General features: G+C 40.8%; 2 long non-coding RNA genes across 2 annotated transcripts; both read left to right on the forward strand.

Annotated features, from left to right (window-relative positions):
• The first annotated feature begins 5,659 nt into the window (after positions 1-5,659).
• LOC136674144 (uncharacterized) lies at positions 5,660-7,484 on the forward strand. Its single transcript, XR_010796001.1, has 3 exons — positions 5,660-5,782; positions 6,179-6,293; positions 7,230-7,484. It is a non-coding gene; the product is annotated as an uncharacterized lncRNA (long non-coding RNA).
• A 3,607-nt stretch (positions 7,485-11,091) lies between these two features.
• On the forward strand, positions 11,092-13,583 carry LOC136674145 (uncharacterized). Its single transcript, XR_010796002.1, has 3 exons — positions 11,092-11,279; positions 11,573-11,690; positions 13,394-13,583. It is a non-coding gene; the product is annotated as an uncharacterized lncRNA (long non-coding RNA).
• Positions 13,584-24,546: the final 10,963 nt, after the last annotated feature.

Consider the following 24,546-nt stretch of genomic DNA (forward strand, 5'->3'; position numbering starts at 1 on the left):
ACAGTAATTAAAATATAAACTAAAAGTTTTCTCCTCTTTTTCCACAGCACATGCTCTTGTTCCTCCTGAACACTGCTGTTTCAACTTTGTCTCTATGAACATTCCAGCCAAGAAAATAATAAAAGTTGAAAAATTAGATGGGAGGTGCCCAAAGCGAGGTTATGTGTGAGTACACCCACCCACCCACCCACGCACACACACACACACACACACACACACACATTATTCTAATACTAGATCATTTCTATTCATCCATTCAGTGTGACATTTTAACACATTGTCAAGAGGCGCAAGTTTCATTCATGGACATAAATATTCATACAAGTTTTAGTTCTGACAGTGCACTACCCACAGCCTGATCCCGGGTGTCTCTATGCACCACATACTTAGCATTAATGCAGATGAATTTATGTTTACACACAGCTACTCCCATTGATCGATATGATACAACCTGCATTTGAATGTCTGTGTCTGCAGTGAGAGTCTGAATTCACCAACAGGAAGAGAGTCTGTAAACTGGACTCACAGTGTTTATGATTAGCTCCTGTACATCAGCAGATGAAATGAGGTCAGCTCTAATCCTCACTGTGTTCTCTGTGTCTTTCAGAGTCTCAACAGAGGCTGGTAAAAAGTTCTGCTTTGAACATGTTCCCACTGTCCACTCTGAACATTTATTAATTTGTTGCCCTAATCACAGATTTAAGTTGATATATCATCATGGTTGGGCAGGAAGGGAATAAATGCAAGGGAATCTGTAATTTAACAGAACCAAAGCAAAAAAAGAAAACAAACAGAGAAACCAAACGTGAGCTTGACTAAACCAAACATAACTAAACAAAAAACAACTGTGAACTAGTGGCACTTTGAAAAAAAACAGAAACACATCTACATCTACACACACAAGACCAGACAAGTGCTGAAAACAAGGGGTATACATACACAGGAACATAGACCACAGACAAGGAACACCTGGGAAGGATAATGAGATGACAGAGACTGAGGCGGGACTAGGGTGGGGCTAGGGTGGAGGCAAAAACAAAACAAACAGAGAGCCATGTGTTAACTGAGCACATGGTGGACAAAGGAAAACAAAAACAGAACAGGAAAACACAGGGCAAAGGCATGACACATAACAGTTCTTTCAAGGTTAGTTTAACTTATATTGCTATGTCACCTCAAATATTTTTATTTCAATAGGTAATCATAACCTAATATTTTAATTTGGCTGAACTTGATATATAAATGAAAGCTGACTCTTAATTACATGTTGCATTTGCCAACTAAAAAGCTCTGAAATTAGTTACTAAAACATTTTAAGTCAGAGAAACCCAAAATTGGTTGTTGGCAAAAGCAGTAAACAAATAAAAACAGAACTTTTTATTAATCCAAACTGCTTAAATAAAGACACAGATATATTTAAATATTTATTAACAGTACAATGAAAGACCACTTTTAAAAAACATTTGTTAAAATGTTTCAAATGCTTTAGTGTATTCAATGTTGAGTGCAAAAAGAAGTCCAAATAATATCATAAATGCTGTGGGAAAACAGCAAGCACTTCCAGAGCAAGAGTCACCTCTATCACAACAGTAAAATATTCAGAGGGGTCTTCCTCAACTCTGGCATTGGTTATTTCCAGAATGAAATTTTTTCTGTCTTCTGTAAAATAATTTTCTTCCCTAGACAAGAAATAATACAAGCATCAACATTCCTTCTCCAGAGCATTACTGTGTACTACAGATACAGACAACAGATTATGCCTTGGCATGTGAGACCATCCTAAACATAGTCAAAATAATATTATTACTCATATACAGAAAGAAAGAACTGGTGTTCATTTTAGCTATTTGTCTATGCTATTCTATAACTGCATTATTTTTTTAAACAAGCAAACAAAAACGCCTTAACTTTTTAACACATTTGTTTAAGATAGATTAATTTGAAAGCTTCAGAACTCTGTGTTTAAAAAATTAAATATGCCTTTTTCTTTTTAATTATTTGCCACCCAAAAACACTTCATTTCAATGCAGTGCTTGATTCTGTGATTATTTATGAATCTGTGTCTTTTGAACTTGTGAAGTTTTTAAAATAATAGTCTAGAACTCACTTGAAAAAAATGCATTGTTTTTATACAAATCTTTACTATGCAAGCAGGTGAAATTACGTTTTAAAAACTATCAACACATATTGGTTTTGTGAAGCTTGTAGCATGTGTTTTGTTTAATAAGATTATTATCAGCGAATTTAGGCATAGGACATGCAGGAAGTATTTAGAAAGCTATCTAGCATCACAATAGTTCTATAATGGAAAATAATGTCAAAAACCTGCTTAAATTATTTTAATAAATTCAGATTTGCAGAAGTTAAAAAAAATATCGCAAGTAAAAAAAAGTAAAGTAAAGTAAAGTAGTTTCTTCAAGGTCACAGTGATTTGCAGCTTTGATGTTCAGCCACCTGTGGAAGAAGTTTCTGCACATGCCCAGTTGCAGACAAACATTTCAATTCACAACATTTTAAGTTCAACACATTTTTCCATGCTGTAAATTTGGATAACATGGTTTAAAACGTTGGGAAAATTGAACTGCTGCTATTAAGTTGAAATTATTTGTACCTTTATGTTTCCAATATTTGAAATCTCATTTTTATTGTGCAGATATAACAGAGCAGCGTTGTAGATTATGGTTATGGAGTAGTTTACACATCCAGTAGCAGTGTGCAGATATGAGGATGATTCATTAAACCACAGTAACCATCACATATTTAAAAGTGATAACATACTATTAGGTGGAAAGAACAGAAAATAATACATTTAACTCAGACCAAAATAATACATTAACTCATACATACACAAAGTCTACTAAGATCAACAGAAACCTTATGAAATTTACAGCTAGAAAGACAATAGGTGGTTTCCAGATGATGTCACATCACTGTGTTAACTGCAGATGGAGGGCAGGAAGAGGTTTCATACAATGGGATCTTTCGTTGTTATGGTCAGTCAACATTTTAATAGATAACTCAAAAGGAGCATGTATCATGTACAGATAGTTGTTGTTAATAAGGGAGAAAAGTGCAAGAATTTGTGCAAGAAGTGGACTTAAGATCCACTGCCTGCGTTAACTGAGACAGCTTCCTATACAAAATCTTCTTATGCAAATTGAGCTGTTTTAAATCTACCACCAGCATACAAGCTCTGACAGAGCTACACAAAACCCAATCCTCACTTCTCAAAGCCTCATGAGGCTGAAGTCAGGTTTTAATTCACTAGTGTCCCATTCCACTTTAAATGGCATGACAGGTGCATGGAATCTTGATTGTGTAGTCTATGAGAAGCAAGTTTTTATGTTGCTCAGTTGTCTGGGTGCTGTGAGTTTCCACTGATGATGGATTTAAAACCTTGATATTGTCCTGACGAGACAAGTGTTATGAAGGGAACAGCATGTTTAGCATGGATCAGATAAAGACGTGGGAATGGGTACAAAAAATAGGTGTGGCTCTGTTGCTCGACTCTTCATTTTGGTTCAACCACAAGGGGAAGAGTTCAATCCCTGGTAATATCTCAGCTGTCCAAGGCCAGGAAACAACTGATCCTCATTTTCTCTGAGTAGGTCACCCCCGCTAGTTTGGCCACTTCTTCCTGAAAAACGTGACATGGGACTGCAGGCTGTTCAGACATCACAGGCAATCTGTAGCACTCTGATGACTTGCACACTGTTTATCAGATATGCTAAACATGCTAGCGTAGTCTTCATATTAGAGATCCAGATCTGGAGTCTGAGAGGAAGCGGAAAACAGGGAGCGGCAATGGGGGAAAAGCAACTCAAAGATGCTTTACAGAAAATAAAACACATATAACAAGACAGAAACAATAACAGAAAGGAGGGTTGTTAGTGGATGGTGAAAGCTTGCTTAAAGATACATTTTTAATTGTTTTTTAAATGTTTGTAGTGAGTCTGAAGCACGGATGTGTGAAGGGAGAGAATTTCAGAGGGTGGGAGCGGCTATGGCAAAGGCCCTGTCCCCAGAGGTACGGTGCTTAGCTTTGGTGATGGGAGTGAGGAGATTGGAGTCTGATGATCGAAGGCGACGAGATGGACAGTGATGCTGCAGTTTTTGCATTTCATTATTATTTCATTACTTAGTAGTTGTATCATTATTAATAGTTATAATTAAATAAACTCAACTTTATTTTATTCATTTTTAAGATAAGGCTATGTTCCTGTTTAAAACCATGAGTTCTATATAGAATTATTTGGTGAAATTGTTTTTTATGTATTTATAGAGCACCTTTCTCTTGTTTTGATATAATCATTAAAGAGAGGTGCTACACAGAACCTTTGCTTTGATTGAATAAATTCTTATCCATTTGTCTAAAGTGTCTCCAGAATGTGAACCCTTAACTTAAATGGACCAAAAAAATGGGCAGAGCCCAAAAATAAATAAAAAAAATTAAGCTTGTATTCAACAATATATGAGCAAGATTTAAAAATGAGATAAAGTGATTTAGCATGGGACAGAATTCCTTCATTTATTTTAATGTTGAAGCCTTGGAGCTATTCACAGAAAAATGTGTCAGTATTGCTCAATCAAAAACAATGAGAAGATGTGAATACCAGCACGATTAGCTTGTACTCTGCAATATACTGTACTGAATGCCAATGAAGATGTTTCAAGGTTGGACTAATGTGCTCCCAGGATCCAGTATGGGTCATGACCCTTGAGTTTTGCAAATACTGGAGCCTGTTCAACACTCGAGCCAGGAGTCCATGCAGTACAGCATTGCAGTAGTCAATTCTAGATGTTACAAATGCATGAAAGTGTTTACCAGATCTGGGCTTGAGGTCAGTGACAAAAGCACAACAGATAACAATGACGGATAATTACAGTTTTGAATGTGGCTTTTATGTAACGTGTTGTTGGTGTAATACAGAAAGTATTAGCTGTGTTCAGGTTGTGAGAAAGCACTCTAAGCATGCAGCAAGTTCACTTAGGCTCTGGCTGTGTCCATATGTATATTTTCATTCAGTTATGTGGTGGGTTGTCTGGAGCCTACCCAGAATCCCTAGGCACAAGACAGGAACACACCCTTGAGGGGGTGCTAGTCCTTCATTGGGCGACACACACACTCACACATTCACTGACACACTCACACCTATGGACAATTTTTTTTTGTGTAGCTAATCTACATACCAATGTGTGTTTTTGGAGCATGGGAGGAAACTGGAGCACCCGGAGGAAACCCACCCAGCCATAAGGAGAACACAACACACTCCTCACAGACAGTCACCCAGAGCGGGACTTGAACCCACAACCTTCATGTTGCTGAAGCTGTGTGACTGTAACACTACCTACTGTGCCATCGTGCTGTTCCACATCATTATAAATGCAGTATGTTACTGCCTTATCTACATAGGAACCAGCTTATAGCTAGCTAACACTTTGGGTATGGGTGGGGTTCAGGCATTACATTTCTAAACAGTTGTTTCATAAGGGTGTTACTGCAGACAACATTAGGTGGTTAAAAGCACTCAGCCCTGTGTTTATCAGACAGATCAGACGTGTTATATTTAGTAATCTTAACATTAGTTCATGCTCTTTATTCTGCTTGGAGAGGAAGATGTGGTGAACATGGGAGGTGGAGACAAAGAGCCACACACCTTTAAATAAGTTCGAGTTAACTTAGAAGTTTAGACCCCTGCAGAGAAGACGAAAATGAAGTTGAGCTGTGTGTGTTGGGCCCTGGGGCTGGTTCTGCTCATAGCAGTCTCCTCAGATGCTTTTGGTGAGTTAACAATATCATCTTCATTTTGTTGGTAGTTGTTTTTTAATGGCCACAGTTAATATTAATGTTCTGGCTTTTGTTATGGATGTAGCAGTGTGTTTCTACCCTGGATGTGGTCATGGCTGTTTAATAATGGATAAACAGATGATATTATAAGATGATTTAAGACTGAATTAATCCTAAACACTAAGGACAGGGATTGAGCCTAGCCCTGGACTACACAGCATTTCAAACTGTGATTGTCAATTAGAGGGAGGATATAGTTCAGGACTAGGCTTAATCCCTGTCTGGGAAACCAATCCTTTGTGTTCAACACCTCGTGCATTTTAATTAGGATTAGGCTTTTGTTACAGAGATGTAAACACAGTTTTATTTTCTGCTCCTCTTCCATGGCAGATACAATTGCTCATCCTGAGATCTGCTGTTTCGAATTTGCCTCTATGAAAATTCCAACCAAAAAAATAATTAAAGTTGAAAAATTAGATGGGAGATGTCCAAAGCCAGGTTACGTGTGAGTGTCTACCTTAAACACACACACACACACACACACAATATACTAACACTAGATAATTTATTTTAACACAGTACAAAGGATTATTGGTATTTTTAGGTTATGGGCAAAAATATCAGGTTTTACTCAGAGCCTGATGTCAAGGTCCTTATACTGCATGTTTGGCACTGATTCTGGTGAATTTAATGGGTCCCATTCTATGGTTTAATGCTTCTCTGTGGAGATGATACAAACTGTATTTGCCTGTGTCTGCAGTGAGTGTCTGAATTCACCAACTGGAAAAGAGTCTGTAAACTGGACTCACAGTGTTTATAATTAGCTCCTGTACATCAGCAGATGAAATGAGGCTTGTGTGCAAAATTGCTACTCACAATTGTTCTGAAGGCAGCACTGCCTCTGATATAGAAAGAATAATTGGTTACCAGCCAAAAGGAGGGTGTTTAAAGGTGACTGGGTGGAGATTTTAAAATACAGTGATATAAACACCCATGGTTTATACCACCTGCTCTGACTGCCCATAATGTCTTTGGTATAAATGTTTCTAATTATATATATATAAATAATTTCTTAGTAGCTACAGTCCTGTACTACTCTCAGTCTTAGAACCTGCCCCAGGAGCTGGAGGATGTTTACATACATATACTGTAATTATTCCACTGTGGTCACAGGCAGGTCACAGCCAGCACTTGTGGTCACACCCAGGTCACAGGCAGCAGAGAATGTGTTACTCCATTATGTTTTAGCCTCTAACTCAGAGGCAGTAGATTATTATAACATTCTGCAGCACACTCATTATCCTCTGTTCAAACAAAACCAAATACTGAGATTTGTGCAACACTTCCATCAAATAATGAAACAGAACAGAAGGTGAAGTCTAGAGTAAAAATAAAAAAACACTAACCTTCTAATGCTCGCTCTGCTCTCTGTGTCTTTCAGGGTCACAACGGAAGCTAAGAGAAAGTTCTGCTTGGAAAAATCACCAGGTGATTTCTGAAAAACTAGATTTCAGTGCTGGAGACTCCACGTAACCCAAATACAGCTCACTGTGCCTTATACGCTTTAACTGATCAATGCTGATTAATATCCCGCTTCATTTCTGCACTCTCAGTGATTGTTAAATGCTTTAATGGTTTATATGGTCCTTTATTACTCTGTCATTTAGGTGTAGTTTTTATCTACAATTGTTATGCGCTGAACATTTAAATAAAGCAATGCATGGCATAAAACTGTGCAAGAGATGTTTATATTTTATTTTTTAAATAGTGCCACACTTTTGAAATAAACAGATATAACAGAGCAGCAGTGGAGATGATGATTATGGCAGTGTTTACACAAAAATCCAGAATCACAGCAGAAGTGTACGAAGATGAACATTATTTAGAAATAGATTCTAGAAAAAAATCATATAAAATAACGGATTAGTTTTGTAATATGAGATCAATTCCACAATGTGAAATATTGGTTTTATGAACAAACCTGATGGTGATTTCACTCGCTATTTTATTTAATGAAAGATAGTATAACAATGCAAGGTTTATTACAGTGGTCCTCAGACTGTTGTATATATATTACTAATGGAACATGAAGCAGCAAGAGGTGGTAATCCAAATGACTTTTTTTTTATTTATTCATAACTGAAAATCTAAAGTTTTTATGTGTAAATTACATAATATGCCCCAATGAAATTGAACACAATCCCCCAGTTTTTTAAGAAATCCGTGTAAAAATAGCTCAGTTTCAGTTGCTTATTGGATGTAAGCAAAGGCTAGAGTCAGACGTGAGCAATTTTGATTTTATTATACAAACCGGATTCCAAAAATGTTGGGACACTAAACAAATTGTGAATAAAAACTGAATGCAATGATGTGGAGATGGCAAATGTCAATATTTTATTCGTAATAGAACATAGACGACAGATCAAAAGTTTAATCTGAGTAAATGTAACATTTTAAAGGAAAAATATGTTGATTCAAAATTTCACAGTGTCAACAAATCCCCAAAAAGTTGGGACAAGTAGCAATAAGTGGCTGGAAAAAGGAAATTGAGCATATAACAAACAGCTGGAAGACCAATTAACACTAATTAGGTCAATTGACAACATGATTGGGTACAAAAAGAGCTTCTCAGAGTGTCAGTGTCTCTCTGAAGCCAAGATGGTAAGAGGATCACCAATTCCACCATTGTTGTGCAGAAAGATAGTGCAGCGATACCAGAATGGTGTTACCCAGCGAAAAATAGCAAAGACTTTTAAGTTATTATCATAAACCGTGCATAACATCATCAAAAGATTCAGAGAATCTGGAACAATTGCTGTGTATAAGGGTCAAGGCCGTAAAACTCTACTGGATGCTCGTGATCTCCGGGCCCTTAAACGTCACTGCACCTCAAACAGGAACGCCACTGTCAAGGAAATAACAGAACGGGCTCAGGAATACTTCCAGAAAGCATTGTCAGTGAACACAATCCACCGTGCCATTCGCCGTTGCCAGCTGAAACTCTACAGTGCAAAGAGGGCCAGGGGTCTTTTAAAATGGAGTGTGGCAAAATGGAAAACTGTTCTGTGGTCAGATGAGTCACGATTTGAAGTTCTTTATGGAACACTGGGACGCCATGTCATCCGGACCAGAGAGGACAAGGATAACCCAAGTTGTTATCAACGCTCCGTTCAGAAGCCTGCATCACTGATGGTATGGGGTTGCGTGAGTGCTTGTGGCATGGGCAGCTTGCATGTCTGGAAAGGCACCATTAATGCAGAGAACTATGTTCAGGTTCTAGAACAACATATGCTCCCATCTAGATGTCATCTCTTTCAGGGAAGACCCTGCATTTTTCAACAAGATAATGTCAGACCACATTCTGCAGCAATCACAACATCATGGCTACGTAGGAGAAGGATCCGGGGACTGAAATGGCAGCCTGCAGTCCAGATCTTTCACCTATAGAGAACATTTGGAGCATCATAAAGAGGAAGGTGCGACAAAGAAGGCCCAAGACGATTGAACAGTTAGAGGCCTGTATTAGACATGAATGGGAGAGCATTCCTATTTCTAAACTTGAGAAACTGGTCTCCTCTGTCCCCAGACGTCTGTTGAGTGTTGTAAGAAGAAGGGGGGATGCCACACAGTGGTAAAAAATGGCCTTGTCCCAACTTTTTTGGGATTTGTTGATGCCATGAAATTTTGAAACAACATATTTTTCCCTTAAAATGATACATTCTCTCAGTTTAAACTTTTGATCTGTGATTTGTGTTCTATTCTGAATAAAATATTAGATTTTGGCTCCTCCACATCATTGCATTCAGTTTTTATTCACAATTTGTTTAGTGTCCCAACTTTTTTGGAATCCGGTTTGTAAAAAGGGCAAAGCAAAAACGAGAAAAACAAGCCGAGACCAAGCCCAAAAAATTCTTCAAAGCCCAAAAAGACTAAATCTAGAGGCAAAAATAAAGAGAAACTAAGTGAGAATTCTGTACACGTGAAGACAAAATAGAAAAAAACACTCGGCTGAAGAAAAATGTGGCCGTTCTTCGCATCATTACAGCCCTAAAACAAGTTTTAACAAAGCGCCCCTCCTTCACCTACTGCTACAAGTGCCGAGAGCCGCTGTGACCTGCCCCCAGCGCCATGCTGTTTTCACCTGGAACCTTTTAAACACATAACTGATTTTTCATTGATCTCTTCTCATTTATTATTTATTTCAAAATGATTATTGCCCATAAATTTTATATGTTCATAAATGTATAATTGTGTTTAAAGCATTCAGGCCTTTAGGCCTATAATTATTGTATTCTCTCTATAATGTTTAGTAATTATTTTAGATCATTTTGTGTTAAGCAAATTTAAAGTAAATAAAATGCAACAAATGCAACAAGATTTTGCCTTATGCCCCTGGAACAGAGGGAGAACCAGGGGCCACATGTTTCTGTGGTAAAAATCATGGGTGGTACTTGGAGGTTTTGGTTTGATAATGGGTGGTTCTTGGTCTAAAAAGTTTGAGAACCACTGGTTTAATATAATTGCATTACTGTAGTATTTGGATACTGTGTGTGATAACAACAGTGATGGAGAGAGATAGTAACATAATAGTGATAAAGTAGAGGCTGATAAAGTTGATGCTAATGCAAAACCACAAAACAGAGTGTAGTTTTGTGTATTAATCAGTCAGTTCAATTAAAGCAATGCATGGCATACAACTGTGCAAGTGTGTTTTTATTATTATTATTTTTTTTTAATAAACCGATATAACAGAGTACTTATGGTGCTGGTCACACATCCAGTATTACAACAGAAGTGTTCAGAGATCACTTTTGGATAGTTGGTGTCAGGAATCACATGCTTCTATGAGCTGTTTGGATGGCTCCCTTACTTTTGATGTCACAATAAGAAAATTTGCATAGAATCACCCTGGCTCCACCCCTGACCTGCATAAACATGGTATGGGTGGGGATGGCTAGCAACAGCTTATTTGCATAAAAGTGACAGAGCCCTTAAATGGCTCAGTCTGAAAGGGACTGAAACTGGCAAGAATAGAGCTGCTGAGATCCCTTTATGTGAGAGTAATTTTGTGCGAAGGACTTTATCATCATGTTTTGTAGCCAATAAACCTATTCTAACTTGTTTAAAAAGATGTATAATAAGTCCCATTTAACACATTGCAGATTCTCGTATTTACTCAACTTTACAAAATGCCCAACTCTTACAGAGACAGAGTTAGTTAATTGAGCACTTAAAAGGCCCTCGGCACAGTGTTTAACCGATAGGTCAGATGTGCTGTGTATGCTAATTTTCACACTAGAGTTCACACACTGCGTTCTGGTCAGAGAGGAAGATGTGGTGAACACAGGAGGCGGAGGAACAGAGCCACACACTTTTTAACAACTGTCAAGCAGTGAGAGGTTTAGACTTCTTCAAAGAAAAATGAAGATTAACAGTGTGTGTTTGGCCCTGGGGCTGGTCCTTCTCATAGCCATCTCCTCAGACACTGAGCGTGAGTTCATTAACGTTTTTTTTTGTGTTATTTAATAATGGATGTAATTAATGTTGTGGTATTGGCCTTTTTTATGAACGTAGCAGTGTTTATTCCCAAGACGCAGTTACATCTGTTTCATTGGTGCTAATGTAGATGATATAAGACTGAGTAAACACTAAACATCTATATTCAGCACTTCGTGCTTTTACTCAGGGTTAGACTTTGTTATAGAGAAGAAAACCTATTGATTGTTATATTAGAACAGTGCTTAAATCATAATCTAAAAGATGTTTTCTGCTCTTCTTCCACAGCAATTGGTATTGGGCACCCTGAGCTGTGCTGTTTCAAATTTGTCATAATGAAGATTCCAGCAAATAAAATAAAACAAGTACAAACAACAGATGGGAGGTGCCCACAGGCAGGCTACGTGTGAGTATCTACCTTACACAGACACACACACAGACACACAAATCCTGGACAGTACTGGGTTTTATATACACCACTCCTGTTTGATGTTGAGGCTGAATAAAATAATAATGAATTACATATCTGCATAAAACATCTTTACAAGAGAAGCACTGAGCCGTTTCTTTTGGTTCATTCATCATGACGTTTTAGCACATTGCATAGGGGAACTTGCATATTCAAATTAGGGACGAAAAGGGACATACAAGTTTTGGTTCTGACAGGTTCTCACAGCTCATAGCCTGATGCTGGAGGTCTTTTTATATACCACATGCTTGGCATTGAGGCAAAGAGAACCTGGGCTCATGTGCAGTGCTTAACTGGTTAATCATGAGGTTAGGGAACACAGAGAGTGGAGTGCCCTAGCAAGTGGGCACTGAGTGTAAATGCTCCGGAAACAACAGTTGTGGATGGGTGTTAAAGTGTGCTGCTCTATTGCCGATTGACTAATTAGACATTGGAAAATAGTGGAGATAATGGACAGAAGTATTAGGAAACTTCTCATTCATTGTTTCTGCAGAAATCAGGGGTGTTAAAGAGCTCACCCTGCTTTTGTTGGAGTAACTCTGTAGAGAAGCATTTTGATCCTGCTCTGAGGATTTAATTACATTGAGCAAATTCTCCACCTCATCCCAGACACCCCCACCCCATCCATAACACCCCCAACTTATCCCAAACTCTCCACCTCATCCCTAACACCCCCTCCTCATCCCTAACACCCCCACCTCATCCCAGACACCGCCACCTCATCCCTAACAGCCCCACGTCATCCCAGACACCGCCACTTCATCCCTAACAGCCCCACCTCATCCCAGACACCCCCACCTCATCCCTAACACCCCCAACTTATCTCAAACTCTCCACCTCATCCCAAACTCTACACCTCATCCCTAACACCCCCACCTCATCCCAGACACCCCCACCTCATCCTTAACACCCCCAACTTATCCCAAACTCTACACCTCATCCCTAACACCCCCACCTCATCCCTAACACCCCCACCTCATCCCAGACACCGCCACCTCATCCCTAACAGCCCCACGTCATCCCAGACACCGCCACTTCATCCCTAACAGCCCCACCTCATCCCAGACACCCCCACCTCATCCCTAACACCCCCAACTTATCTCAAACTCTCCACCTCATCCCAAACTCTACACCTCATCCCTAACACCCCCACCTCATCCCAGACACCCCCACCTCATCCTTAACACCCCCAACTTATCCCAAACTCTACACCTCATCCCTAACACCCCCACCTCATCCCAGACACCCCACCTCATCCCTAACACCCCCACTTCATTCCAGACACCACCACCTCATCCCTAACACCCCCACCTCATCCCAGACACCCCCACCTCATCCCTAACACCCCCACTTCATTCCAGACACCACCACCTCATCTCTAACACCCCCACTTCATTCCAGACACCACCACCTCATCCCTAACACCCCCACCTCATCCCACTGCTCATGTGTGGTGTGCACCATTCTGTTGATGAATGCTTCTCTGTGGAGGTGATACAAACTGTATTTGCCTGTGTCTGAATTCACCAACTGGAAGAGAGTCTGTAAACTGGACTCACAGTGTTTATGAATAGCTCCTGTACATCAGCAGATGAAATGAGGTCTGCTCTAATCCTCACTGTGTTCTCTGTGTCTTTCAGGGTCACAACGGTGGCTGGGAAAAGGATCTGCTTTAAAGAAATCCCCAGTTCATTTCTGACAAAATAGATTTCAGTGCAGGAGGCTCCACGTAACCCAAATACAGCTCACTGTGCTTAATACGCTTTAACTAATTAACACCAACCAATATCCGCTTCATTTCTGTACTGTCAGGGTTTAATGCTTTATTGATTTTTTTTAGTTCACTTACCACACAATTGTTATTAAGCCATTGCTTTGATTCATCTTTATCAACACTTGTTTAATGCTGAAGAATCCAATAAAGCAGTACATGGCATAAAACTGTGTAAGTGAATTATTTATATTTCCACAACAGTGAAATACACAGATATAACAGAGCAGTGTTGTAAATGATGATAACGGACCTTGGCTGGAGTGATGGTGATGAATGTTGAGCTGTGGTGGATGAACAGCAGGTGTTTTTCTGTCTAGGTGTGAAGGGCAGTGTGCATCATCAGAGCAAGAGCATCATCTGTGGATCTGTTTGTGCTGTTTATAAATTTAATGTATAATCCATGCAAACTTTACAACCTCATCCCCAGTGTAACCTTCTTTACCAACAAGATCTGGCACTGGAGATAAAAGAGAGATTTAAGTGAATTTGAAGGTAAATAATGTATTCATATATAATTTACTCTTGGTTACTAAGGACTATCACAGGTTTTCTGTAACTGTAAAAGACACTTACACAGTGTTTATCAGATACCTCAGATTTGCTAGACATGCTATCACAGACAATCTTCACACTAGAGCTCCAGACCTGTGCTTTGAGAGGAAGTGGTAAACACAGAGAGGCAATGGTGAAGGGCCACCTGTCCTTAATCAGGTTTAAAAACAAAATGAATGTTTAAAATACTCAGAGAGTGAGAGAGAGACTCTGGGGGTGAAACCTAATAGAAACAGAGCTTCAGGTGTCTGTAAAGAAAACGAAGATCAAGCTGAAGATGAGCTGTGTGTTTTTGGTCCTGGGGCTGGTCCTGCTCTTCATCGTCTCCTCAGAGGCTCTGTGTGAGTTTATAATATTTTAACACATTTTAGTGACTTTGCAGCTGAAACCTTGGACACTTCAGAATTCACTCAGATTTACTCAGTGTAGATTTAATAATCACAGTGCTCTTATTTTCAGTCACCTCTAATTTTTATTCACATTTTCAAAATCTGATTATAATATTTTACCAATAACATATGAGTAATTATTAAATAATTCATACGACCTTTTACCAAGGCAATGTCAGGATCGAGGGACGGACTGACTGAGGGCGGACGCATTCGCTAAAGCACAGATATACTTTTAATAACAAATAATAACAAAACAGAGACCTTTAACAAAAAGACCAGAAACGGGGATTCAAGCAGGATAAGCGGGACACGGGGAGTTAAACAGGACTAACGGGACAGACAGACGAAAGAACGAAACGACAGAGGAAATGAAACGACAACGTGGAAACTTACAGAGACAGACTTGATAACACGACTGACATGACAAAGAACGAGAGAACATGAGAACAATGACCAACAACAGGAAGTGCAGGAAGGGGACTTAAATACAGACACAAATGAGAAACACCTGGACAGATAACGAGGAGGACGGGTTAACACATGACACGGACGAGGAGGCGGAACAAAGGCGGGACGAGGGCGGAGACAAGGACATAAACAAAACATAGCCATGTGCTAAAAGCACATGGCTGGGGACAACAGACATGACGAGACGAAGGCGTGACAGGCAAACCTTTTATACATTTATTGTCTTTCTCGCCAAACTATATTTATTAATTTATGATATATTTGTCCATTTTCATGCCCATATCTTCTATATATGTACATTCTGCACTTACTGCTTACTGCACTCTGGTTAGGTGCTAAACTATATTTCGTTGCCTTGTACTTGTACATGTGTAATGACAATAAAGTTGAATCTAATCTAATCTAATTTTAATTTAAGATTCACACACACACACACACACACACACACACACACACACACACACACAGGTGCATTATCTCTGTACATTTATAATTACACACAAAAATGGACAGACAAGATTTTGCTGTGACAGTTCTACTGCTCAGAGCCTGATGCTGGGGGTCTTTATATACCCCATGATGCTGAAGTTAGGCACATGTGCAGCTACTCCAGTGTGTCCCATTCTGTTGATTAATGTCTGTGTCTGCAGTGAGTGTCTGAATTCACCAACTGGAAGAGAGTCTGTAAACTGGACTCACAGTGTTTATGATTAGCTCCTGTACATCAGCAGATGAAATGAGGTCCGTTCTAATCCCCACTGTGTTCTCTGTGTCTTTCAGGGTCACAACGGTGGCTGGGAAAAGAATCTGTGTTGAAAAAGACCCCTGTTAATTTATTACAAAATATATTTCAGTGCTGCAGGCTCCACATAAACCAAATAAAGCTCACTGTGGCTTCTACACTGTAACTGATCAACACCAATCAATATCCCGCTTCATCTCTGTATTGTGTCTGTAATTGTTTAGTGCCTTAATGATTTTTCTGATCCTTCACTCGCCACATGATTGTTATTAATCCATTGCTTTTGTTGAGTTTAATGCTGAAGATTGAAATAAAGAAGTGCATGGAATAAAACTGTGCAAGTGAATTATTTCCACTGTATTTAAATGAACAGACACAACATGCATTTCTTGTACTAAATGTTCTTAAGTATTATTAACTTATCTATCCATACATTGTTTGTAACCAAGGCGACAGTCCATCACAGAGCACCACACACTCACACCTATGGACACTCCTGCACGGCCAGTCCACCTACCAACGTGTGTTTCTGCACTGTGGGGGAACACACCAAACTCCTCAGGGCAGTGACCCGAAGCAGGTCTCGAACCCATGACCTCAGGATTCTGGAGCTGTGTGACAGTGATTTTTCCTGCTGCACCACCGCCCCTCGCACTGAAATAAACACATGAACCTGTCCCTATTCATTAACAGCAGTGAACCCCAGACCATCCACCATCTCAACTGAACACTGCTGAACTGGTCCCATGTCTGTGACTTCAGACGCCATGCCCCATAAATTCATATCATTTAATTTTAGTTAAATCAAGCTTATACAGCTATTTTTACTCAAAACACAAATCAGGACCCAACTCAATCAACATTTTACAGTTTCACAAACTCAAAAAGAAGAAATTGTTGAAAAAAATTTTAATTGTTAAATTGAGTGGAATTTTCAATATATTTTAAGTTAGAATCACTCAGTCCAGTTAATTACTTTGAACATTAGAGTTTACATTGCATCCAAGGCCAGGAGTCAACAGAACACAGCTGACCTCACTGGGATGTGTAGTGTAGCTGTTTGAATTTCACAGACTGAATTTTAAAGACAAAATTTGACTCATTCCTTGTTTAATGAAGATTGTTATAGGTTTTCTGTAACTTTCTGATGACTCTTACACAGCGTTTATCAGATACCTCAGATATGTTAGACACGCTATCATGGATCATCTTCACATTAGAGCTCCAGACCTGTGCTCTGAGAGGAAGTGGTGAACAGGGGGCAGAGCATCCTGTTCTTTAAACATATTAAATACAAAATTTGAGTTTAAGTTGAAATAAATGTTGTTTGGTCTTGGGGCTGGTCCTGCTCTTAACCTTCTCCTCAGATGCTCAGCGTGAGTTTATAATAGCTTAACACATATATGTGACTTTGCAGCTGAAATCTCGAACACTTTAGAGCAGATTCACTCAGTGTTTGATTCTGAAGAGAGGGTCAATTTCAACTTTATTACACCAACAGCAGCTGTAAGTATCTAGCAGTGCTGTTATTTCCTGCTAGGTTGGTTAAGATCAAAACTATTAATTCCACCTTAAATGTAGAGCAGTTGTCTTAAAGTGTTCATGGGGCAAATCATATTTTAAAACAAAGCTCAGAATTTCATATACAAGTATATGTAAAAACGAATGCTCTACAAGGGCAGCCGAATTCCCTGAATGCATGGAGAATGTGCTATAGATGGTTCTATAAAGCACCTTTTAGAAAAGGGTTCTATATGGCACCAACAATGGTTCCTCTTTTGTTACAATGTCAAACTTGTAACAATATGGGAACTGTGTTTTGGGGCCATACCAATATCTTCTGTAAAAGATGCTGTATAGAACCAGCTATAGTACATTCTCAATCATTCATCATGCAAAATGTTCTTCAAGTTCTTTACTAAAAAAATAATAATTTTTAAGTGTGTAGGACATGACAGCATTCTTTCAAGACAACTTTCAAGAAGCCTGACCAGAGTTTGGACAAAATTGCTTCTTAACTGTTAGTTAACTTTAGCAAGTAGTTAATGAAGTATTAAAAATTAAATTATGATTGCTTATTTAATTGCAGCGTATCCGTTGTAAGCACTTATAAACGTATAAAATGTAATTTATTTATATAATGTATTTTAAGATTCATTACAATGGTAAAAACTGTTTATTTATTGTTGTCCAAAATATTTTTGCATTGTAAATTGCAAGCAGAACTCAAATGTCATGGCACACATATAAACTTAAAAATACTTAAATCCAGACTGATCTAATATGGTAGTTATTGCTAGTAAATGAACACACTTGCAGTAATTGTGCATGGTAAGATTAGTATATAACAATATTTAGTATTACGTATTAGTTATTATTAGTATGTAGTAATATTTACCAGACCAGGTTAATATTCCAGTGCATTATTGTATTTTTGCTATGAACTGTAGCATTAATAAGCAATTCCTAAGTGTAAATCACTAGTTATAAAAGATAAATAAGCTACACCTCAGTTGTGTTCTTGCAAATTCCTTAATACATATTTTATTAATATAGGTTGTATCTTTATGAGCTATTTTAACAACATTAATAAGCCTTTACTAGCATAGACCACGCCCAGAGAAGCGTCAGAGAGGGGGGCGAACTCAGAAGGTTTGAGCTGGAGTTCGAAGTGGCTCGGAGGTGTGTGCGTAAAAGCCGTGCCCCCCCCCTCGGGGCTTAAAGTGGTCAGAATGAAAAAGGGGTGAGATGGGGTGATGGTGGGTGCGATGTTGTTCGACGCAGGGATTGAGTGAGAGTGAAGGGGTATAAATAGAGCTGTGAAGAGGTAATTGGGGCATGGTGTAGTCACGTGGTGACTTCACTTTACTAGCATAGACCACACCCAGAGAAGCGTGAGAGCTGGAATTCGAGGTGGCTCGGAGGCGTGTGCGTAAAAGCCGTGCCCCTAAAATTAGACGGTTGCCAATCGTTCACGGGCAGCGAGCAGATCGTGGGCGTGGGTACGGATGTATCTGTGGTAGGCTTGTGAGGACCAGCTGCCGAGGACTTGGACGGTGTGGTCAGGAATTCCTTGGTGGGAGGCTGAGGAAGCCGCACCGATCCTAAAGGAGTGAGCAGAGAAGTAAGCGGGATTGAAACCACTGAGAGAAAGGATGTGACGGAGATGGAGGTGGTTTGGAAGTCAAAGCATGGAAACGGAATGTTATGAAGTTGATGGTCCAGTATGTAGGGATGGTGTTGGGTGCTACGGCCTGGAGGATGAGGTCTTGCGAGCTGATTGAAAGATGGCGGAGCCGGGATGAAGTGGGAAGTTGATTTCTGAAAATGGAGGAGTCTGCATGGGATGAAGGTCCAATTCAGGTGCTAATGCTCCGAATCACTGAAATTGAAAACGAGAGAGTGAATCAGCTACTGGATTCAAATGGCTGGGATGTTAGTAGCCTTTAAAATGAATTGGTGCATAACTGAATGCCAAACGAGACGGTGGAGAAGGAACATGAGTGGCAGTGACTTTAAATGCCCTTTGTTAATTATGTTTAGGACTGATGCATTGTCTAAATGAATGATAATGGCGCGATGAGCCCATTCGTGCCCCCAAAGAATGGCAGTGGCCACGATGGGGTACAACTCGAGCAACACGATTGAATCGCCTGCATCGATTGAGAAGGAGGAGAGTTCTGAGGGCCACTGGGATGCGAACCAGTGACCATCGTAGTAGCAGCCAAAACCTGTAGAAGGAGCGGCATCTGGAAATATGGAGGGGTGTTCGGGATTGGAAAGAGCATTGTTGTAAAATAATGAGATGCCATTCCAGTGACGGAGGAGGAGGAGCCAGAAGTTCAGCTCGGATTTACAAGCGTGGTCTAGGTTAACGACCTGGAACAGAGAGGAGACCGAAGAGGTGAGATTAAGGAGGTGTGAAACGAAAGCACAACCTTGGGGTATAATTCCCATGGCGAAGTTTAGGTGACCCAACAGAGAGAGGAGTTGATGCTTATTGCAACTAGCTTGGGTAAGAAAGTCAGAGAGGAACTGGATGATTTTGAGCAACAGGAAGTCATCGAGGAGGTGGATGACGTAGGCAGGTGATAGACGTTCGGCAATATCTGAGATAGGGCCTGGGCAAGGAGTCAAAAATCTTGGGGCTGCTCTTACAACCGAAGGTCAGTCAGACTGCAAAATTATATGAACCTCGCCAGTGCATGCCGAAAAGGTGCCAGAAATCAGGATGAAGTGGGAGGATTTTAAAGGAGGAGACAATGTCCGCCTTGGCCAACCAGGCGCCGTGTCCTATGATCTTGATGAGTGCAATAGCGTCCTCGACGTGAGTATAGGAGAGGGAAAAATCCGTGCTGGGGATGAGACTATTGATGGACGGCACATAGGAGCCGTGGGGAGCCGAAAGGTCTATGATGAGGCGTTTTTGCCTGAATACATTCGGGTGGTGATACCGATGGGGTTGATGCGGAAGGAAGAAAAAGGAGTCATGGAGAAGGGGCCAATCATGAAACCGCCTGAGACCTCCTTGTCTAGGAGTGACGAAACGACGTCAGGTTCCGCTTCGGCTGATAGCAGATTGCGAGCGGAGAAGGAGGAGTTGGGGAGGACTACCAGACCGGGAGAAAAGCAGAAGAGAAGGCCATCGAGATGGAAACAGGCGAAAGTGGAGTCGGGAGGTGGCGAATTCCGGCACGTTGATGGGAGTGGAAAGGAAATGAAGCAGCTGCTGCCGAATGTAGGTGGTCTAAGGGTACAGCTGGGTCGGGTGTGAGCCTGGCCACAGTATGTGCAGATGTGCAGGAATCTGCATGAGTGTGCAAAACATCCACCTGAGTTAAAGTTTTTGCAAATCATCTGGCCGTTGAGGTAGGACAGGCGTCGTCCGCGACTATCTTGAGAGCTGGAAGTTGTAACACATGGTGCGATGGTGGCTGTGGATGAAGTGGGGACGATGGCAGTAGCAGCAATGGGAGTTTGTAAGAGAAGTGAACATGATGCGGCGGGATGGGATGGGTTGCCGCACACATCGCACGAAAGGGCGATGCGACCTGCAAAGACGCGGCAGTACAGTTCTAGATCCAGAGCGCCCCAGTAGCAAGCGATGTTCCATTGCTGCAGGCGGGCAGTGGCCCGGGCAGAGAATTGCCGATGGTACTCATAAAAGGCGGAACCCCTGAAGCAAACGGCGAGACCGAGGATGATGGATAAGTATGTCAATTGTGCGAGGGGCCACAGGGGCTGAAGAAGTGTGTAGTAAGGCTGAAAGATTGATGTCTGCACCTTGCAAGATCCTTTCTCTCAGACTGGGGGGCACGAGCGGTGGATTGAACGGCTGAGCGTTGGGAGGGGGCGGAGCAGAGGGAGCTGAAGCCAAGGAAAAAGAGGCCGATGCACGGGGAGCTGGGACGGTTCAGCAGCAGCACCTGTAGGCAGAGAGAGTGAGAGAAGGTGAGGGGCCTGAGAAGATGCACCCGGAAATGGAAATGGTTGGGATGACGAAATAGGGTCGGGGTGGGATGAATGGGGAACAGGGGTGGGATGAATGGGGAGCAGGGGATGGATGAATAGGGATGGGGTGGGATGAAGGGGGAGGGGGTCGAAATGTCGAGAAAGCGGAAAGAGCGGAAGAGGAGGGCAGCAGAAGAGGAATAAAAGAGATAGAGGCAGGTAGAGTAGAAGGAGGGAGAGAGAGAGAATCTGAAACAAAGGTGGCAGAGAGGGGAGGAGAAAGTTGGAGGCGGAAGTAGCAGCGGGCAGGCTTGGACCTGAGGCGTGGATTGAAGGGTCCGATGGTATGGAGGCGTCTGCAGGGTCCGAGGCTGGGATCGCTGGATCGGGACGTAAAGTGGAAGCTCCGTGGGGCGGCCGGTGAGGGCGGCCTCTGCGGCGAGGAGGCGGAATCGGTGTGTCATGATCGAGAATGGTGGGCTGGGCTGCAGTGGGCCTGGGGCCGGTGGAGGAAGTCTGGAGTAGCGAAAATAGTGTTTTCTTGTTGGCTGAGTGGGAAAATGAAATGCTGCGATCCCGCAAGGCCCTCCGGAGTCCGGCCACTGTCCAATCCACGGCAGCGCGAGCAGTGGTGTTACGACCCAGTCTAGGGTTGAGCCGTAACAGAATGAGGGATGGGTTGAAATTAATATATGTGAAGGGAATAACTGTAACAGATGTAAATGGTGAAACAAAAAGGACACAAACGGAAACACAGAATGGATAATTAATAGAATATATATATTGTAAATGTGATATGTACAATGAAACCAAACACCAGTGAACTGAATTGAAATGCGGGGCCTGCCATGAGCGGTAGAATTGGCGGGAGGAGTAGTCCAGCGACCGGAGCAAAGAGAGCGTCGAGAAGGAGGAGGAGAGGCAGATCGGGAGCCCAAGGCGGCCGAAGCAGGTGCGGCCGGAACCTCGACCACCGAGCGAAGCCTAGGGGTAGGTTGTGAACTGACAGATGAGGGACCGGGGGATGCTGAAAATAATTCGTCATTGGAGGCGACGAGAGCGCTGTCCATGGTGGCAGGAAAAAGCTGGATGGGTGAGAGACAAAACGCAATGCAAATTTGTTCGACATTATGTTGTAGTATTTCAAAAAGTAAATATTGACTGTTAACTATTGTTAATCAACTGCTTGTTAATATTTAATAAACTATTAAGAATCAGACAGTTAAATAAAGTGTTACCCAAACTTATTTTGGAAGTGGGATTATCCAGACTTTAAAGATGAATTAGAATGGGACGTTGTGTCATTAGTTGTGTCATCAGTCATCAGTACATTTATGCAAATTACATACACAGAACATAATTAACCCCTCACAAGTTTCATTTTGTGGTAAGTGACTCATTGCGCACTTTATGATCAATAAAGGCATGTGGTACTTTTGTACATTTGTGTCCATCCGTGACTATATTTTGGTCCAAAGTCACCTCTTAATAATCGTATTTGTTTCTGAGAAGGTGCCTGCTGATTTACCCACTTTGTTGCTGAATGACTTTTCTGAAACTTTCTGCATGAAATTATTTTCGAAACCACCTCAATCTATCTCTCTACAAGGAAAGGGCCTAAACCTAACCCTAAAGATAAAATGTATATGGAACTTTCAACAGCACAAATTATTGTTGCAAGTGAAGCTAACATCTTATAATGAAATATGAAGTTTTAAAACATGTGTTATGTCCTTTGTTTGTAACAATCTCAACAGTGTAACACAAGAACAGTTTGTGGTTCTTAAGCTTACACTAAAAGTATTTGACATTCAGATTTTCTTTTTTATGTCAAAATTTTGCAGGAATTTAAATAATCTACACCCAGTTATGAAATTATAGTATGATTACATGTTATTCAGATTATATTATAGGATGTTTATGATTTAAATGAGAAGCAAAAACAGTTCTTTGTTGCATCATCAAGTTAGATACAAAAGGACATTTTGGTGCACAACAGAACATTGATTTAAAAAAAAAGTAAAATAATAAAGGTGTGCAGAATCACACTTAAATTATATGGGTTTAAAAAGCTTTTTCCCTCCTCTTCCTCAGCATATGCAGTCACGGGTCCTGATTTATGCTGTGTCTATTTCATCACTTTTAAAATTCCACCAAAAGAAATTAAAGGAATTATAAAAATGAATTCCAACTGCCCAAAACCAGGCTACGTGTGAGTATCTGCTTTTAGAGGATGTTTATGTGGGTTACTGGTTTATTAGTATCATAAACATAAATATCTCTGATTACATCTGATTTACAGCAGATGAGACCCTTGACTGAAAGGAAAATGAGGCCAATTCTAACCACATTCATACCTTTCAGGGTTGTTACCACTAGGCACAGGCTCTGTGTGATGGAAGGAACTTCAAAAACACTTTTGTCTTCCTCTCTCTGCACAGGTTATTATCACAAACCTGATCTGAACAGCATTTAATGATGTGGCAAAGAACTACCTACTGTCTCACCTCTGTCTACTCCCTCTCCTCAGCCAGGAGTGCAGCATTCTTGACAGTCTACTATTCCCACGCCTCATTTCATCATCATATACTTTGTGTTATCAGTAGCTGTTTCTATTGTGTTACTCAAGTCTTTCACTCAACTTCCAGGAAACTCATGGCTCACTCTGAGCCTTGAGAGTTTGTTGTACAAAGACTTACACATTGTTAGATTTTAGAGATCTTCTGATGAACTCAGATGCAGCAGAAAGATCAACTGAAAGCTTCAAACAACCTTTAAGGCATTGTATTATTTATTTTCATTGGATGTATTGTTGCTTGCCTGTATTATCCATGTCTTTATCTGTGTTTATGGCTATACTTGGCCAACATTATTTTAAATAAAAGCAACTTACATACAGTTAATGTATCTTATATTTACTAATATAAGTGTGACTCTACTAAACGTATCCACTCTCTCGACTTCCCATAATCCCTCTGACTCATGTGGCTTTGTCACATTCCCTCCCTCATCCAATCACAGTCTGTTTTATCATAATGACCTGAGCAGTGATTCTATACACCTGTGTGTTTTTACATTTCTAGTGTGTGTATGTCTTGACTTCTTTTCCCTTTTTTGCTTTTTTCATTCATTCATTATCCAGAGCCTACCTGGAATCATTGGGCGCAATGGTGGGAATACACCCTGGAGGGGGCGCCAGTCCTTCACAGGGCAACACAGACACACACTCACACCTATGGACACTTTTGAGTCGCCAATCCACCTAGCAACGTGTGTTTTTGGACTGTGGGAGGAAACCGGAGCACCCCCAGAGGAGGAAACCGGAGGAAACCCACAGAGACACGGGGAGAACACACCAACTCCTCACAGACAGTCACCCGGAATGGGAATCGAACCCACAACCTCCAGGTCTCT

Source organism: Hoplias malabaricus, chromosome 17 (assembly GCF_029633855.1).
Source record: "Hoplias malabaricus isolate fHopMal1 chromosome 17, fHopMal1.hap1, whole genome shotgun sequence".
In the NCBI taxonomy this organism is placed as follows: Eukaryota; Metazoa; Chordata; class Actinopteri; order Characiformes; family Erythrinidae; genus Hoplias; species Hoplias malabaricus.